Genomic DNA, 20,013 nt, shown 5'->3' with positions numbered 1-20,013 from the left:
CCACACTCTCATGCACGGTGTTCCAGACCTACACCATTGGATTGACCCGGCCTATCCCACACGCTCAGACATTCAGTTCCAGACCCTAACTCCTGAATTAATCCGGCCTCCCCCACACTCTCAGACACTGTGTTCTAGAACCTAACCCCTGGGGTAATCTGGCCAATTCCATACTCGGGCACTGTGTACCAGACTATAACTCCTGGCGTAATCTGGCCTATCCCACATTCTCAGGCACTTTGTTCCAGACCCTAACCCCTGGATTAATCCGGCTGATTTCACACTCTCAGACACTGTGTTCCAGACACTAACCCCTGGATTAATCTGGCCTATTCCACACCCTCAGGCACTTTGTGCCAAACCCTAACCCCTGGATTAATCCGGCCGATATCACACTCTCAGATACAGTGTTCCAGACCCTAACTCCTGGATTAATACGGCCTATTTGACACCCTCAGACACTGTGTTCCAGACCTACACCATTGGATTGACCCGGCCTATCCCACACTCTCAGACACTCTGTTCCAGACCCTAAACCCTGGATTAGTCCGGCCTCTCCCACACTCTCAGACACTGTGTTCCAGATCCTAACCACTGGATTAATCCGGCCTACCCCACACTCTCAGACACTGTGTTCCAGACACTAACCCCTGGATTGACCCGGCCTATCCCACACTCTCAGACAGTTTGTTCCAGACCGTAACCTACGTATTAATCCGGCCTATGCCACACTCTCAGACATTGTGTTCCAGACCCTAAACCCTGGATTAATCCGGCCTCCCCACACTCTCAGACACTGTATTCCAGACACTAACCCCTGGATTAATCCGGCCTATCCCACACTCTCAGACACTGTATTCCACACACTAACCCCTGGATTTATCCAACCTATCCTACACTCTCAGGCACTGTGTTCCAGACCCTAACACCTGGATTTATCCAGTTTATCCTACACTCTCAGGCACTGTGTTCCAGACACTAACCCCTGGATTAATCCGGCCTATCCTACACTCTCAGACGCTGTTCCAGATCGTAACCCCTGGATTAATCTGGCCTTTCCCACACTCTCAGAAACTGTGTCCCAGATCCTAACCCCTGGATTAATCTGGCCTTTCCCACACTCTCAGGCACATTTTTCCAGAACCTAAGCCCTGCATTGAACCGTCCTCCCCACACTCAGACACTGTGTTCCAGAGACTGACCATTGGATTGACTCGGCCTAATCAACACTCTCAGACACTGAGTTCCAGACCCTAAATCCTGGATTATTCCGGCATCCCCACACTCTCAGATACTTTGTTCCAGACCTAACACCTGGATTAATCCAGCCTATCCCTCAATCTCAGAAACTGTGTTCCAGACACTAACCACTGGATTAATCCGGCCTCTCCCACACTCATAGGCAATGTGTTCCATACGCAAACCATTGGATTGACCCGGCCTATTCCACACTCCCAGACACTGAGTTCCAGACCCTAAATCCTGGATTATTCCGGCATCTCCACATTCTCAGGCACTTTGTTCCAGACCCAACCCCTGGTTTATTCCGGCCTATCCCACACTCTCAGACACTGTATTCCAGACCTTAACCTCTGGATAGACACAGCCTATCCCATAATCTCAGACACTGTATTCCACACACTAACCCCTGGATTAATCCAGCCTATCCTACACTCTCAGACACAGTGTTCCAGTCCCTAACGACTGGAATGACCTGGCCTCCCCCACAATCTCAGACACTGTATTCCAGGCTCTAACCCCTGGATTAATCCGGCCTACCCCACTCCCTGGCACAGTATTCCAAACCTGAACCACTGGATTAGTCCGGCCTATCCCACACTCTCAGATACTGTATTCCAGACACAAACCCCGAGATTAATCCGGCCTATCCCATACTCTCAGGCAATGTAACCAGACACTAGCCCCTGGATTAACCTGGCCTACCCCACACTCTCAGACACTTTGTCCCAGACCCAAACTCCTGGTTTAATCCGGCCTCCCCACACTCTCAGGCACTCTGTTCCAGACCCAAACTCCTGGATTAATCCGGCCTATCCCACACTCTCATACACTGTGTTCCAGACACTAACCATTGAATTGACCCGGCCTACCCCACACACTCAGACACTTTGTCCCAGACACTAACCCTTGGATTAATCCGGCCTATCCCACACTCTCAGACACTGTATTCCAGACACAAACCCCTAGATTAATCCGGCCCATCCCGTACTCTCAGACAATGTAACCAGACACTAGCCCCTGGATTAATCTGGCCTATCCCACAATCTCTGGCTCTTTGTTCCAGACCCTAACCACTGGATTGACCCACTCTCCCCAAAGTCTCAGACACTGTATTCCAGACACTAACCCCCGGATTAATCCGGCCTATCCCACACTCTCAGACACCCTGTGCTCCAGACCCTAATGCCTGGATTAATCCGGCCTATCCCACACTCCCAGATACTTTGTTCCAGACTCTAACCCCGGGATTGAATTGGCCTTTCCCACACTCTCAGGCACTTTGGAATCAGTCCCTAACCCCTGGATTAATCCAGCCTTTCCTACTCACGCAGACACTGCATTCCAGACCCACACTGCTGAATTAATCCGGCCTATCCCACACTCTCAGGGACTGTATTCCACACACTAACCCCTGGATTAATCCAGCCGATCCCACACTCTCCGGCACTTTGTTCCAGACCCTTACCCCTGTTTTAATCCGGCATGTCCCACACTCTCCGGCACTTTGTTCCAGACCCTTACCCCTGTTTTAATCCGGCATGTCCCACACTCTCAGGCGCTGTGTTCCAACCCTAAACCCTAGACTAAACTGGCCTATCCCACACTCTCAGACACTGTGTTCCAGACCCTAACCCTGGATTACGCCGGCCTATCCTACACTCTCGGGCACAGTGTTACAGACCCTTACTCCTGGATTAATCCGACCGATCCCACACTCTCAGACATTGTGTTCCAGATCCTAACCCCTGGATAGACCGGGTCTATCCTACACTCTCAGACACTGTGTTCCAGATCCTAACCCCTGGATAGACCGGGTCTATCCCACACTCTCAGACACTGTGTTCCAGGCCCTAACCCCGGGATTAATCCGGCCTATCCCACACTCACCGACACTTTGTGCCAGACCCTAACCCCTGGATTAATCCGGCCTATCCCACACTCCCAGACACTTTGTTCCAGACTCTAACCCCGGAATTGAATTGGCCTTTCCCACACTTTCCGGCACTTTGTACCAGACCCTAGCCCCTGGATTAATCCGGCCTATCCTACTCACGCAGACACTTGGTTCCAGGCCCTAACCCCTGGATTAATCCGGCCTATCCTACTCACGCAGACACTGCACTCCAGACCCACACTGCTGGGTTAATCCGGCCTATCCTATACTCTCAGGCACAGTGTTCCAGACCCTAACCCCTGGATTCATCCAGCCTATCCCTCAATCTCAGAAACTGTGTTCCACGCACTAACCACTGGATTAATCCGGCCTATCCCACACTCTCACGCACTGTGTTCCAGACCTACGCCATTGGATTGACCCGGCCTGTCCCACACTCTCAGACACTGTGTTCCAGGCACTAACCCCTGGATTAATCCGGCCTATCCCACACTCTCAGACACTGTGTTCCAGACCCTAAATCCTGGATTAATCCGGCCTGTCCCACACTCTCAGACGCTGTATTCCAGACCTTAACCCCTGGATAGAAACAGCCTGTCCCACAATCTCAGGGACTGTATTCCACACACTAACCCCTGGATTAATCCGGCCTATCCTACATTCTCAGACACTGTGTTCCAGATCCTAAATCCTTGATTATTCCGGCATCCCCACACTCGCAGGCACTTTGTTCCAGACACTAACCCCTGTATTAATACGGCCTATCCCACACTCTCAGGCACTTTGTGCCAGACCCTAACCCCTGGATTAATCCGGCCTATTCCACACTCTCAGACACTGTGTTCCAGACGCTAATGCCTGGATTAATCCGGCCTATCCCACACTCCCAGATACTTTGTTCCAGACTCTAACCCCGGGATTGAATTGGCCTTTCCCACACTTTCCGGCACTTTGTACCAGACCCTAACCTCTGGATTAATCCGGCCTATCCTACTCACGCAGACACTGCATTCCAGAACTACATTGCTGGATTAATCTGGCCTATCCCACACTCTCAGACACTGTGTTCCAGACCCAAACCTTGGATTGACCTGGCCTATCCTACACTCTCAGGCACAGTGTTCCAGACCCTAACCCCTGGATTCATCCAGCCTATCCCACACTCTCAGACACTGTGTTCCAGACCCTAACCCCTGGATAGAAACGGCCTATCCCACAATCTCAGGGACTGTATTTCACACACTAACCCCTGGATTAATCCAGCCTATCCTACATTCTCAGACACTGTGTCCCAGATCCTAACCCCTGGATTAATCTGGCCTTTCCCACACTCTCAGGCACATTTTTCCAGAACCTAAGCCCTGCATTGAACCGGCCTCCCCACACTCAGACACTGTGTTCCAGAGACTGACCATTGGATTGACTCGGCCTATTCAACACTCTCAGACACTGAGTTCCAGACCCTAAATCCTGGATTATTCCGGCATCCCCACACTCGCAGGTACTTTGTTCCAGACACTAACCCCTGTATTAATCCGGCCTATCCCACACCCTCAGGCACTTTGTGCCAGACCCTAACCCCTGGATTAATCCGGCCTTTCCCACACTCTCAGACACTTTTTTCCAGAACCTAACCCCTGCATTGAACCGGCCTCCCCACACTCTCAGACACTGTGGCCCAGACCCTAACCCCTTGATTAATCCGACCAATCCCACTCTCTCAGGCATTGTGCTCCAGAATGTAACCCCTGGATTGACCGGGCCTATCCCACACTCTCAGACACTGTGTTCCAGACCCTAACCCCTGGATTAATCCGACCTATCACACACTCTCAGACACTGTGTCCCAGACCCTAACCACTGGATCAATCCGGTCTAACCCAGATTCTCAGGCACTGTGTTGGAGACCCTAAACCCACTTTGTTCCAGATTCTAACCCCTGGATTAATACGGCCTATCTCACATTCGAAGTCTCTGTGTTCCAGACGCTAACCCCTGGATTTTTCCAGCCTACCCCACACTCTCAGACACTTTGTTCCAGACCGTAACCTACGTATTAATCCGGCCTATCCCACACTCTCAGACACTGTGTTCCAAACCCTAAACCCAGGATTAATCCGGCCTATCCCACAGTCTCAAGCACTGTTTTCCAGACCCTTGCCTCCGGATTAATCCGGCCTCCCCACACTCTCAGGCACTTTGTGCCAGACCCTAACCCCTGGATTAATCCGGCCTATCCCACACCCTCAGGCACTTTTTTCCAGAACCTAACCCCTGCATTGAACCGGCCACCCCACACTCTCAGATACTGTGCTGCAGACCCTAAACCCTGGATTATTTCGGCCTATCCCACACTCTCAGACAGTATATTCCAGACACAAACCCCTAGATTAATCCAGCCTATCCCATACTCTCAGACAATGTAACCAGACACTAGCCCCTGGATTAATCTGGCCTATCCCAAAATCTCTGGCTCTTTGTTCCAGACCCTAACCCCTGGATTGACCCGCTCTCCCCACACTCTCAGACACTGTGTTCCAGTCACTAACCCTGGATTAATCCGGCCTATCCCACACTCTCAGACACTGTATTCCAGACCTTAACCTCTGGATAGACACGGCCTATCCCATACTCTCAGACACTGTATTCCACACACTAACCCCTGGATTAATCCGGCCTCCCCGACACTCTCAGACACAGTGTTCCAGACCCTAATCCATGGAAAGACCTGGCCTACCCCACACTCTCAGACACTGTGTTCCAGACCCTAACACCTGGATTAATCCGGCCTATCCCACACTCTCAGGCACTTTGTCCCAGACCCTAACCCCTGGATTAATCCGGCCTAACCCACACTCTCATACACTGTGTTCCAGACCCTAACCATTGAATTGACCCGGCCTACCCCACACTCTCAGATACTTTGTCCCAGACCCTAACCCCTGGATTAATCCGGACAATCCCACACCCTCAGGCACTTTTTTCCAGAACCTAACCCCTGCATTGAACCGGCCGCCCCACACTCTCAGATACTGTGTTCCAGACCCTAAACCCGGGATTAATCCGGCCTATCCCACACTCTCAGGCACTGTGTTCCAGACCCTAACCACTGGAATGACCTGGCCTCCCCCACATCTCAGACACTGTATTCCAGGCTCTAACCCCTGGATTAATCCGGCCTACCCCACACTCCCTGGCACAGTGTTCCAAACCCAAACCACTGGATTAATCCGGCCTATCCCACACTCTCAGATACTGTATTCCAGACACAAATCCCTAGATTAATCCAGCCTATCCCATACTCTCAGACAATGTAACCAGACACTAGCCCCTGGATTAATCTGGCCTATCCCACAATCTCTGGCACTTTGTTCCAGACCCTAACCACTGGATTAACCCACTCTCCCCACACTTTCAGCCACTGAATTCCAGACACAAACCTCTAGATTAATCCGGCCTATCCCATATTCTCAGACACTGTAACCAGACACTAACCCCTGGATTAATCCGGCCTATCCCACACTCTCAGACACTGAATTCCAGACACAAACCCCTGGATTAATCCGGCCTATCCCACACTCTCCGGCACTTTGTTCCAGACCCTAACCCCTGTTTTAATCCGGCATGTCCCACACTCTCAGGTGCTGTGTTCCAACCCTAACCCCTAGACTAAACTGGCCTATCCCACACTCTCAATCACTGTAATCCAGACTCTATCCCTGGATTACGCCGGCCTATCCTACACTCTCGGACACAGTGTTACAGACCCTAATCCCTGGATTAATCCGACCGGTCCCACACTCTCAGACACTGTGTTCCAGACCCTAACCCTGGATTACGCCTGCCTATCCTACACTCTCGGACACAGTGTTACAGACCCTAATCCCTGGATTAATCCGACCGGTCCCACACTCTCAGACACTGTGTTCCAGACCCTAACCCCTGGATTTACCCACTCTCCCCACACTCTCAGACACTGTATTCCAGACACAAACCCCTAGATTAATCCGGCCTATTCTACACTCTCCGGCACTTTGTTCCAGACCCTAACCCCTGTTTTAATCCGGCATGTCCCACACTCTCAGGGACTGTATTCGACACACTAACCCCTGGATTAATCCGGCCTATCCCACACTCTCCGGCACTTTGTTCCAGACCCTAACCCCTGTTTTAATCCGGCCTATCCCACACTCTCTGGGACTGTATTCCGCACACTAACCCCTGGATTAATCCAGCCTATCCCACACTCTCCGGCACTTTGTTCCAGACCCTAACCCCTGTTTTAATCCGGCATGTCCCACACTCTCAGACTCCCTGTGTTCCAGACCCTAATGCCTGGAATAATCCGGCCTATCCAACACTCTCCGGCACTTTGTTCCAGATCCTAACCCCTGGATTAATCCGGCCTATCCCACACTCTCATACATTGTATTCCAGATCCGAACCACTGGATAGACCGGGTCTATCGTACACTCTCAGACACTGTGTTCCAGGCCCTAACCCCTGGATTAATCCGGCCTCTCCCTCACTCTCAGACACTGTGTTCCAGACCCGAATCCCTGGAATATTCCGGACTACCCCACACTCTCAACCACTGTGTTCCCGACACTATCCCCCGAATTAATCCAGCCTATCCCACACTCTCAGACACTGTGTTCCAGACCCTAATGCCTGGATTAATCCAGCCTCTCCCACACTCCCGGATACTTTATTCCAGTCTCTACCACCGGAATTGAATAGGCCTTCCCCACACTTTCCAGCACATTGTACCAGACCATAACCACTGGATTAATCCGGTTTATCCTACTCCCACAGACACTGTGTTCCAGACCCTAAACCCTGGATTAATCCGGCCTATCCCACACTCTCAGACACTGTGTTCCAGGCACTAACCCCTGAATATTGCGACTGACCCCACACACTGAGAGTTACATTGACAGAGAGTGGTCAGTCTGCTCATCCCAGGGTGTGTTACATTGACAGAGTGAGGTCAGTCTGATCTTCGTTGAGTGTGTTACATTGACGGAGTGAGGTCAGTCTGCTCTTCCCTGCGTGGGTTACATTGACAGAGTGGGGTCAGACTGCTCTTCCCTGGGTGTGTGACATTGACAGAGTGGGGTCAGTCTGCTTTTCCCTCGGTGTGTTACATTGACAGAGTGGGGTCAGTCTGCCCTTCCCTGGGTGTGTTGCATTGACAGAGTGGGGTCAGTCTGCTCTTCCCTGGGAGTGTTTCATTGACACAGTGGGGTCAGTCTGCTCTTCCCTCGGTTTGTTACATTGACAGAGTGCGGTCAGTCTGCTCTTCCCTGAGAGTGTCACATTGACAGAGTGCGGTCAGTCTGCTCTTCCCTGAGAGTGTCACATTGACAGAGTGGGGTCAGTCTGCTCTTCCCTGGGTGTGTTACATGGACAGAGTGGGGTCACGCTGCTCTTCCCTGGGGGTGTTACATTGACAGAGTGGGGTCAGTCTGCCCTTCACTGGGTGTGTTACATGGACAGAGTGGGGTCAGTCTGCTCTTACCTGGGTGAGTTACATTGGCAGAGTGCGGTCAGTCTGCTCGTTTTTGAGTGTGTTACATTGACAGAGTGCGGTCAGTCTGATCTTCCTGGGTGTGTGACATTGACAGAGTGGGGTCAGTCTGCTCTTCCCTGGGTGTGTTACATTGACAGAGAGGGGTCAGTCTGCTCTTCCCTGGGTGGGTTACATTGACAGAGTGGGGTCTGTCTGATCTTCCCTGGGTATGTTGCATTGACAGAGTGGGGTCAGTCTGCTCTTCCATGGGTGGGTTACATTGACAGAGAGGGGTCAGTCTGCTCTTCCCTGGGTGTGTTACATTGACAGAGTGGGGTCTGTCTGCTCTTTTTTGGGTGCGTTACATTGACAGAGTGGGGTCAGTCTGCTCTTACCTCGGGGTGTTACATTGACAGAGTGGGGTCAGTCTGCTCTTCCCTGACAGTGTCACATTGACAGAGTGGGGTCAGTCTGCTCTTCCCTGGGTGTGTGACATTGACAGAGTGCGGTCAGTCTGCTCTTCCCTGGGTGTGTTGCATTGACAGAGTGGGGTCAGTCTGCTCTTCCCTCGGTTTGTTACATTGACAGAGTGCGGTTGGTCTGCTCTTCCCTGAGAGTGTCACATTGACAGAGTGGGGTCAGTCTGCTCTTCCCTGGGTGCGTGACATTGTCAGAGTGGGGTCAGTCTGCCCTTCACTGGGTGTGTTACATTGACAGGGTGGGGTCAGTCTGCTCTTACCTGGGTGAGTTACATTGGCAGAGTGCGGTCAGTCTGCTCTTTTTTGGGTGTGTTACATTGACAGAGTGGGGTCAGTCTGATCTTCCCTGGGTGTGTGACATTGACAGAGTGAGGTCAGTCTGCTCTTCCCTGGGTGTGTAACATTGACAGAGTGGGGTCAGTCTGCTCTTCCCTGGGTGTGTTGCATTGACAGAGTGGGGTCAGTCTGATCTTCCCTGGGTATGTTGCATTGACAGAGAGGGGTCAGTCTGCTCTTCCCTGGTGGGTTACATTGACAGAGTGGGGTCAGTCTGTTCTTCCCTGGGTGTGTTACTTTGACAGAGTGGGGTCAGTCTGCTCTTCCCTGAGAGTCTCACATTGACAGAGTGCGGTCAGTCTGCTCTACCCTGAGAGTGTCACATTGACAGAGTGGGGTCAGTCTGCTCTTCACTGAGAGTGTCACATTGGCAGATTGGGGTCAGTCTGCTCTTCCCTGGGTGTGTTACATTGACAGAGTGCGGTCAGTCTGCTCTTCCCTGGGTGAGTTACATGGAGGGAGAGGGGTCAGTCTGCTCTTCACTGGGTGGGTTACATTGACAGAGTGGGGTCAGTCCGCTCTTCTCTGGGTGTGTTACATTGACAGATGGGGTCAGTCTGCTCTTCACTGGGTGGGTTACATTGACAGAGTGGGGTCAGTCTGCTCTTCCCTGGGTGTGTTACATTGACAGAGTGGGGTCAGTCTGTTCTTCCCTGGGTGGGTTACATTGACAGAACGGGGTCTGTCTGCTCTTCCCTGGGTGTGTTACATTGACAGAGTGGGGTCAGTCTGCTCTTCCCTGGGTGTGTTACATTGACAGAGTGGGGTCAATCTGCTCTTCCCTGGGTGTGTTACATTGTCAGAGTGGGGTAACTCTGCTCTCCCCTGGGTGTCTTACATTGACAGAGTGGGGTCAGTCTGTTCTTCCCTGGGTGTGTTACATTGAAAGAGTGGGGTCAGTCTGCTCTTCCCTGGGTGAGTTACACGGAGGGAGAGGGGTCAGTCTGCTCTTCCCTGGTGTGTTACATTGACAGAGTGGGGTCAGTCTGCTCTTCCCTGGTTGTGTTACATTGACAGAGTGAGGACAGTCTGCTCTTCCCTGGGTGTGTTACATTGGCAGAGTGAGGTCAGTCTTCTCTTCCCTGAGTATGTTACTTTGACAGAGTGGGAAGAGTCTGCTCTTCCCTGAGTGTGTTACTTTGACAGAGTGGGGTCAGTCTGCTCTTCCCTAGGTGAGTTACATTGAGATAGAGGGGTCACTCTGGTCTCCCCTGGGTGTGTTACATTGACAGAGTTGGGTGAGTCTGCTCTTCCCTGGGTCTCTGATAATGACAGAGTGGGGTCAGTCTGCTCTTCCCTGGGTGGGTTACTTTGACTGAGTGGGGTCAGTCTGCTCTTCCCTGGGTGGGTTACATTGACAGAATGGGGTCAGTCTGCTCTTCCCTGGGTGAGTTACATGGAGGGAGAGGGTTCAGTCTGCTCTTCACTGGGTGGGTTACATTGACAGAGTGAGGTCAGTCCGCTCTTCCCTGGGTGTGTTACATTGACAGAGTGGGGTCAGTCTGCTCTTCCCTGGGTGTGTTACACTGACAGAGTGGGGTCAGTCTGCTCTTCCCTGGGTGTGTTACATTGACAGAGTCGGGTCAGTCTCCTCTTCCCTGGGTGGGTTACATTGTCAGAGTGGGGTCAGTCTGCTCTTCCCTGGGTGTGTTGTATTGACAGTGCAGGGTCAGTCTGGTCTTCCCTGGGTGTGTTACATTGACAGAGGGGGGGCAGTCTGCTCTTCCCAGGGTCTGTGATATTGACAGAGTGGGGTCAGTCTGCTCTTCCCTGGGTGTGTTACATTGACAGAGTGGGGTCAGTCTGCTTTTCCCTGGGTGTGTTACATTGACAGAGTGGGGTCAGTCTATCTTCCCTGGGTGAATTACATGGAGAGAGAGGGCTCAGTCTGCTTTTCCCCCGGTGTGTTACATTGACAGAGTGGGGTCAGTCTGCCCTTCCCTGGGTGTGTTACATTGACAGAGTGAGGTCAATCTGCTCTTCACTGGGTGTGTTGCATTGACAGAGTGGGGTCTGTCTGCTCTTCCCTGGGTGTGTTGCATTGACAGAGTGGGGTCAGTCTGCTCTTCCCTGGGTGTGTTACATTGACAGAGTGCGGTCAGTCTGCTCTTCCCTGAGAGTGTCACATTGACAGAGTGGGGTCAGTCTGCACTTCCCTGAGAGTGTCACATTGACAGAGTTGGGTCAGTCTGCTCTTCCCTGGGTGTGTTACATTGACACAGTGGGGTCAGGCTGCTCTTCCCTGGGGGTGTTAGATTGACAGAGTGGGGTCAGTCTGCCCTTCACTGGGTGTGTTACATGGACAGAGTGGGGTCAGTCTGCTTTTACCTGGGTGAGTTACATTGGCAGAGTGGGGTCAGTCTGCTCGTTTTTGAGTGTGTTACATTGACAGAGTGCGGTCAGTCTGATCTTCCTGGGTGTGTGACATTGACAGATTGGGGTCAGTCTGCTCTTCCCTGGGTGTGTTGCATTGACAGAGTGGGGTCAGTCTGATCGTCCCTGGGTATGTTGCATTGACAGATTTAGGGTCAGTCTGCTCTTCCCTGGGTGGGTTACATTGACAGAGAGGGGTCAGTCTGCTCTTCCCTGGGTGTATTACATTGACAGAGTGGGGTCAGTCTGCTTTTTTTTGGGTGCGTTACATTGACAGAGTGGGGTCAGTCTGCTCTTCACTGAGAGTGTCACATTGACAGATTGGGGTCAGTCTGCTCTTCCCAGGGTGTGTTACATTGACAGAGTGGGGTCAGTCTGCTCTTTTCTGGGTGTGTTACATTGACAGAGTGCGGTCAGTCTGCTCCTCCCTGGGTGTGTTGCATTGACAGAGTGGTGTCAGTCTGCTCTTCCATGGGTGTGTTACATTGACACAGTGGGGTTAGTCTGCTCTTTCCTCGGTTTGATACATTGAAAGTGTGCGGTCAGTCTGCTTTTCCCTGACAGTGTCACATTGACAGAGTGGGGTCAGTCTGCCCTTCCCTGCGTGTGTTACATTGACAGAGTGCGGTCAGTCTGCTCTTCCCTGGGTGTGTTGCATTGACAGAGTGGGGTCAGTCTGCTCTTCCCTGGGTGTGTTACATTGACACAGTGGGGTCAGTCTGCTGTTCCCTCGGTTTGTTACATTGACAGAGTGGGGTCAGTCTGATCTTCCCTGGGTATGTTGCATTGACAGAGTGGGGTCAGTCTGCACTTCCCTGAGAATCTCACATTGACAGAGTGCGGTAAGTCTGCTCTTCCCTGAGAGTGTCACATTAACAGAGTGGGGTCAGTCTCTCTTCACTGAGAGTGTCACATTGACAGATTGGGGTCAGTCTGCTCTTCCCTGGGTGTGTTACATTGACAGAGTGCGGTCAGTCTGCTCTTCCCTGGGTGAGTTACATGGAGGGAGAGGGGTCAGTCTGCTCTTCACTGGTTGGGTTACATTGACAGAGTGGGGTCAGTCCGCTCTTCTCTGGGTGTGTTACATTGACAGAGTGGGGTCAGTCTGCTCTTCCCTGGGTGGGTTACATTGACAGAGTGCGGTCAGTCTGCTCTTCCCTGGGTGAGTTACATGGAGGGAGAGGGGTCAGTCTGCTCTTCACTGGGTGGGTTACATTGACAGAGTGGGGTCAGTCTGCACTTCCCTGGGTGTGTTACATTGACAGAGTGGGGTCATTCTGCTCTTCTCTGGGTGTGTTACACTGACAGAGTGGGGTCAGTCTGCTCTTCCCTGGGTGTGTTACATTGACAGAGTGGGGTCAGTCCGCTCTTCTCTGGGTGTGTTACACTGACAGAGTGGGGTCAGTCTGCTCTTCCCTGGGTGTGTTACATTGACAGAGTGGGGTCAGTCTGTTCTTCCCTGGGTGGGTTACATTGACAGAACGGGGTCTGTCTGCTCTTCCCTGGGTGTGTTACATTGACAGAGTTGGGTCAGTCTGCTCTTCCCTGGGTCTGTTACATTGACAGAGTGGGGTCAATCTGCTCTTCCCTGGGTGTGTTACATTGACAGAGTGGGGTCAGTCTGTTCTTCCCTGGGTGTGTTACATTGACAGAATGGGGTCAGTCTGCTCTTCCCTGGGTGTGTTACATTGACAGAGTGGGGTCAGTCTGCTCTTCCCTGGGTCTGTTACATTGACAGAGTGGGGTAAATCTGCTCTTCCCTGGGTGTGTTACATTGACCGAGGACGGTCAGTCTGCTCTTCCCTGGATGTGTTACATTGACAGGGTGGGGTCAGTCTGCTCTTCAGTGGGTGTGTTACATTGACAGAGTGGGGTTAGTCTGCTCTTCCCTGGGTATGTTACATTGACCGAGTGAGGTCAATCTTCTGTTCCCTGGGTGAGTTACATTGACAGAGAGGGGTCAATCTGCTCTTCCCTTGCTGTGTTACAATGACAGAGTGGGGTCAGACTGCTCTTCCTTGGGTGTGTTACATTGACAGAGTGGGGTCAGTCCGCTCTTCTCTGGGTGTGTTACATTGACAGAGTGGGGTCAGTCTGCTCTTCCCTGGGTGTGTTACACTGACAGAGTGGGGTCAGTCTGCTCTTCCCTGGGTGTGTTACATTGACAGAGTGGGGTCAGTCTGTTCTTCCCTGGGTGGGTTACATTGACAGAACGGGGTCTGTCTGCTCTTCCCTGGGTGTGTTACATTGACAGAGTGGGGTCAGTCTGCTCTTCCCTGGGTGTGTTACATTGACAGAGTGGGGTCAATCTGCTCTTCCCTGCGTGTGTTACATTGACACAGTAGGATCAATCTGCTCTTCCCTGGGTGTGTTACATTGACAGAGTGCGGTCAGTCTGCCCTTCCCTGGGTGCGTGACATTGACAGAGTGTGGTCATTCTGCTCTTCCCTGCGTGCGTTACATTGACAGGGAGGGGTCAGTCTGCTCTTCCCTGGGTGTGTTACATTGACAGAGTGGGGTTCGTCTGCTCTTCCCTGGGTATGTTACATTGACCGAGTAGAGTTCAATCTTCTGTTCCCTGGGTGAGTTACATTGACAGAGAGGGGTCAGTCTGCTCTTCCCTGGGTGTGTTACACTGACAGAGTGGGGTCAGTCTGCTCTTCCCGCGGTGTGTTACATTGATATAGTGAGGTCAGTCTGCTCTTCCCTGGGTGAGTTACATTGACAGAACGGGGTCAGTCTGCTCTCCCCTGGGTGTGATACATTGACAGAGTGGGGTCAGACTGCTATTCCCTGAGTATGTAACATTGACAGAGTGGGGTCAATCTGCTCTTCCCTGGGTGTGTTACATTGACAGAGTGGGGTCAGTCTGTTCTTCCCTGGGTGTGTTACATTGACAGAATGGGGTCAGTCTGCTCTTCCCTGGGTGTGTGACATTGACAGAGTGAGGTCAGTCTGCTCTTCCCTGGGTGTGTAACATTGACAGAGTGGGGTCAGTCTGCTCTTCCCTGGGTGTGTTGCATTGACAGAGTGGGGTCAGTCTGATCTTCCCTGGGTATGTTGCATTGACAGAGAGGGGTCAGTCTGCTCTTCCCTGGTGGGTTACATTGACAGAGTGGGGTCAGTCTGATCTTCCCTGGGTATGTTGCATTGACAGAGAGGGGTCAGTCTGCTCTTCCCTGGTGGGTTACATTGACAGAGTGGGGTCAGTCTGTTCTTCCCTGGGTGTGTTACTTTGACAGAGTGGGGTCAGTCTGCTCTTCCCTGAGAGTCTCACATTGACAGAGTGCGGTCAGTCTGCTCTACCCTGAGAGTGTCACATTGACAGAGTGGGGTCAGTCTGCTCTTCACTGAGAGTGTCACATTGGCAGATTGGGGTCAGTCTGCTCTTACCTGGGTGAGTTACATTGGCAGAGTGCGGTCAGACTGCTCTTTTTTGGGTGTGTTACATTGACAGAGTGGGGTCAGTCTGATCTTCCCTGGGTGTGTGACATTGACAGAGTGAGGTCAGTCTGCTCTTCCCTGGGTGTGTAACATTGACAGAGTGGGGTCAGTCTGCTCTTCCATGGGTGTGTTGCATTGACAGAGTGGGGTCAGTCTGATCTTCCCTGGGTATGTTGCATTGACAGAGAGGGGTCAGTCTGCTCTTCCCTGGTGGGTTACATTGACAGATTGGGGTCAGTCTGTTCTTCCCTGGGTGTGTTACTTTGACAGAGTGGGGTCAGTCTGCTCTTCCCTGAGAGTCTCACATTGACAGAGTGCGGTCAGTCTGCTCTACCCTGAGAGTGTCACATTGACAGAGTGGGGTCAGTCTGCTCTTCACTGAGAGTGTCACATTGGCAGATTGGGGTCAGTCTGCTCTTCCCTGGGTGTGTTACATTGACAGAGTGCGGTCAGTCTGCTCTTCCCTGGGTGAGTTACATGGAGGGAGAGGGGTCAGTCTGCTCTTCACTGGGTGGGTTACATTGACAGAGTGGGGTCAGTCCGCTCTTCTCTGGGTGTGTTACATTGACAGATGGGGTCAGTCTGCTCTTCACTGGGTGGGTTACATTGACAGAGTGGGGTCAGTCTGCTCTTCCCTGGGTGTGTTACATTGACAGAGTGGGGTCAGTCTGTTCTTCCCTGGGTGGGTTACATTGACAGAACGGGGTCTGTCTGCTCTTCCCTGGGTGTGTTACATTGACAGAGTGGGGTCAGTCTGCTCTTCCCTGGGTGTGTTACATTGACAGAGTGGGGTCAATCTGCTCTTCCCTGGGTGTGTTACATTGTCAGAGTGGGGTAACTCTGCTCTCCCCTGGGTGTCTTACATTGACAGAGTGGGGTCAGTCTGTTCTTCCCTGGGTGTGTTACATTGAAAGAGTGGGGTCAGTCTGCTCTTCCCTGGGTGAGTTACACGGAGGGAGAGGGGTCAGTCTGCTCTTCCCTGGTGTGTTACATTGACAGAGTGGGGTCAGTCTGCTCTTCCCTGGTTGTGTTACATTGACAGAGTGAGGACAGTCTGCTCTTCCCTGGGTGTGTTACATTGGCAGAGTGAGGTCAGTCTTCTCTTCCCTGAGTATGTTACTTTGACAGAGTGGGAAGAGTCTGCTCTTCCCTGAGTGTGTTACTTTGACAGAGTGGGGTCAGTCTGCTCTTCCCTAGGTGAGTTACATTGAGATAGAGGGGTCACTCTGGTCTCCCCTGGGTGTGTTACATTGACAGAGTTGGGTGAGTCTGCTCTTCCCTGGGTCTCTGATAATGACAGAGTGGGGTCAGTCTGCTCTTCCCTGGGTGGGTTACTTTGACTGAGTGGGGTCAGTCTGCTCTTCCCTGGGTGGGTTACATTGACAGAATGGGGTCAGTCTGCTCTTCCCTGGGTGAGTTACATGGAGGGAGAGGGTTCAGTCTGCTCTTCACTGGGTGGGTTACATTGACAGAGTGAGGTCAGTCCGCTCTTCCCTGGGTGTGTTACATTGACAGAGTGGGGTCAGTCTGCTCTTCCCTGGGTGTGTTACACTGACAGAGTGGGGTCAGTCTGCTCTTCCCTGGGTGTGTTACATTGACAGAGTCGGGTCAGTCTCCTCTTCCCTGGGTGGGTTACATTGTCAGAGTGGGGTCAGTCTGCTCTTCCCTGGGTGTGTTGTATTGACAGTGCAGGGTCAGTCTGGTCTTCCCTGGGTGTGTTACATTGACAGAGGGGGGGCAGTCTGCTCTTCCCAGGGTCTGTGATATTGACAGAGTGGGGTCAGTCTGCTCTTCCCTGGGTGTGTTACATTGACAGAGTGGGGTCAGTCTGCTTTTCCCTGGGTGTGTTACATTGACAGAGTGGGGTCAGTCTATCTTCCCTGGGTGAGTTACATGGAGAGAGAGGGCTCAGTCTGCTTTTCCCCCGGTGTGTTACATTGACAGAGTGGGGTCAGTCTGCCCTTCCCTGGGTGTGTTACATTGACAGAGTGAGGTCAGTCTGCTCTTCACTGGGTGTGTTGCATTGACAGAGTGGGGTCTGTCTGCTCTTCCCTGGGTGTGTTGCATTGACAGAGTGGGGTCAGTCTGCTCTTCCCTGGGTGTGTTACATTGACAGAGTGCGGTCAGTCTGCTCTTCCCTGAGAGTGTCACATTGACAGAGTGGGGTCAGTCTGCACTTCCCTGAGAGTGTCACAAGACAGAGTTGGGTCAGTCTGCTCTTCCCTGGGTGTGTTACATTGACACAGTGGGGTCAGGCTGCTCTTCCCTGGGGGTGTTAGATTGACAGAGTGGGGTCAGTCTGCCCTTCACTGGGTGTGTTACATGGACAGAGTGGGGTCAGTCTGCTTTTACCTGGGTGAGTTACATTGGCAGAGTGGGGTCAGTCTGCTCGTTTTTGAGTGTGTTACATTGACAGAGTGCGGTCAGTCTGATCTTCCTGGGTGTGTGACATTGACAGATTGGGGTCAGTCTGCTCTTCCTGGGTGTGTTGCATTGACAGAGTGGGGTCAGTCTGATCGTCCCTGGGTATGTTGCATTGACAGATTTAGGGTCAGTCTGCTCTTCCCTGGGTGGGTTACATTGACAGAGAGGGGTCAGTCTGCTCTTCCCTGGGTGTATTACATTGACAGAGTGGGGTCAGTCTGCTTTTTTTTGGGTGCGTTACATTGACAGAGTGGGGTCAGTCTGCTCTTCACTGAGAGTGTCACATTGACAGATTGGGGTCAGTCTGCTCTTCCCAGGGTGTGTTACATTGACAGAGTGGGGTCAGTCTGCTCTTTTCTGGGTGTGTTACATTGACAGAGTGCGGTCAGTCTGCTCCTCCCTGGGTGTGTTGCATTGACAGAGTGGTGTCAGTCTGCTCTTCCATGGGTGTGTTACATTGACACAGTGGGGTTAGTCTGCTCTTTCCTCGGTTTGATACATTGAAAGTGTGCGGTCAGTCTGCTTTTCCCTGACAGTGTCACATTGACAGAGTGGGGTCAGTCTGCCCTTCCCTGCGTGTGTTACATTGACAGAGTGCGGTCAGTCTGCTCTTCCCTGGGTGTGTTGCATTGACAGAGTGGGGTCAGTCTGCTCTTCCCTGGGTGTGTTACATTGACACAGTGGGGTCAGTCTGCTGTTCCCTCGGTTTGTTACATTGACAGAGTGGGGTCAGTCTGATCTTCCCTGGGTATGTTGCATTGACAGAGTGGGGTCAGTCTGCACTTCCCTGAGAATCTCACATTGACAGAGTGCGGTAAGTCTGCTCTTCCCTGAGAGTGTCACATTAACAGAGTGGGGTCAGTCTCTCTTCACTGAGAGTGTCACATTGACAGATTGGGGTCAGTCTGCTCTTCCCTGGGTGTGTTACATTGACAGAGTGCGGTCAGTCTGCTCTTCCCTGGGTGAGTTACATGGAGGGAGAGGGGTCAGTCTGCTCTTCACTGGTTGGGTTACATTGACAGAGTGGGGTCAGTCCGCTCTTCTCTGGGTGTGTTACATTGACAGAGTGGGGTCAGTCTGCTCTTCCCTGGGTGGGTTACATTGACAGAGTGCGGTCAGTCTGCTCTTCCCTGGGTGAGTTACATGGAGGGAGAGGGGTCAGTCTGCTCTTCACTGGGTGGGTTACATTGACAGAGTGGGGTCAGTCTGCACTTCCCTGGGTGTGTTACATTGACAGAGTGGGGTCAGTCTGCTCTTCTCTGGGTGTGTTACACTGACAGAGTGGGGTCAGTCTGCTCTTCCCTGGGTGTGTTACATTGACAGAGTGGGGTCAGTCCGCTCTTCTCTGGGTGTGTTACACTGACAGAGTGGGGTCAGTCTGCTCTTCCCTGGGTGTGTTACATTGACAGAGTGGGGTCAGTCTGTTCTTCCCTGGGTGGGTTACATTGACAGAACGGGGTCTGTCTGCTCTTCCCTGGGTGTGTTACATTGACAGAGTTGGGTCAGTCTGCTCTTCCCTGGGTCTGTTACATTGACAGAGTGGGGTCAATCTGCTCTTCCCTGGGTGTGTTACATTGACAGAGTGGGGTCAGTCTGTTCTTCCCTGGGTGTGTTACATTGACAGAATGGGGTCAGTCTGCTCTTCCCTGGGTGTGTTACATTGACAGAGTGGGGTCAGTCTGCTCTTCCCTGGGTCTGTTACATTGACAGAGTGGGGTAAATCTGCTCTTCCCTGGGTGTGTTACATTGACCGAGGACGGTCAGTCTGCTCTTCCCTGGATGTGTTACATTGACAGGGTGGGGTCAGTCTGCTCTTCAGTGGGTGTGTTACATTGACAGAGTGGGGTTAGTCTGCTCTTCCCTGGGTATGTAACATTGACCGAGTGAGGTCAATCTTCTGTTCCCTGGGTGAGTTACATTGACAGAGAGGGGTCAATCTGCTCTTCCCTTGCTGTGTTACAATGACAGAGTGGGGTCAGACTGCTCTTCCTTGGGTGTGTTACATTGACAGAGTGGGGTCAGTCCGCTCTTCTCTGGGTGTGTTACATTGACAGAGTGGGGTCAGTCTGCTCTTCCCTGGGTGTGTTACACTGACAGAGTGGGGTCAGTCTGCTCTTCCCTGGGTGTGTTACATTGACAGAGTGGGGTCAGTCTGTTCTTCCCTGGGTGGGTTACATTGACAGAACGGGGTCTGTCTGCTCTTCCCTGGGTGTGTTACATTGACAGAGTGGGGTCAGTCTGCTCTTCCCTGGGTGTGTTACATTGACAGAGTGGGGTCAATCTGCTCTTCCCTGCGTGTGTTACATTGA

Source organism: Chiloscyllium punctatum, chromosome 47, assembly GCF_047496795.1.
Source record: "Chiloscyllium punctatum isolate Juve2018m chromosome 47, sChiPun1.3, whole genome shotgun sequence".
Lineage (NCBI taxonomy): Eukaryota > Metazoa > Chordata > Chondrichthyes > Orectolobiformes > Hemiscylliidae > Chiloscyllium > Chiloscyllium punctatum.
Note: the sequence above shows the minus strand (reverse complement) of the source record.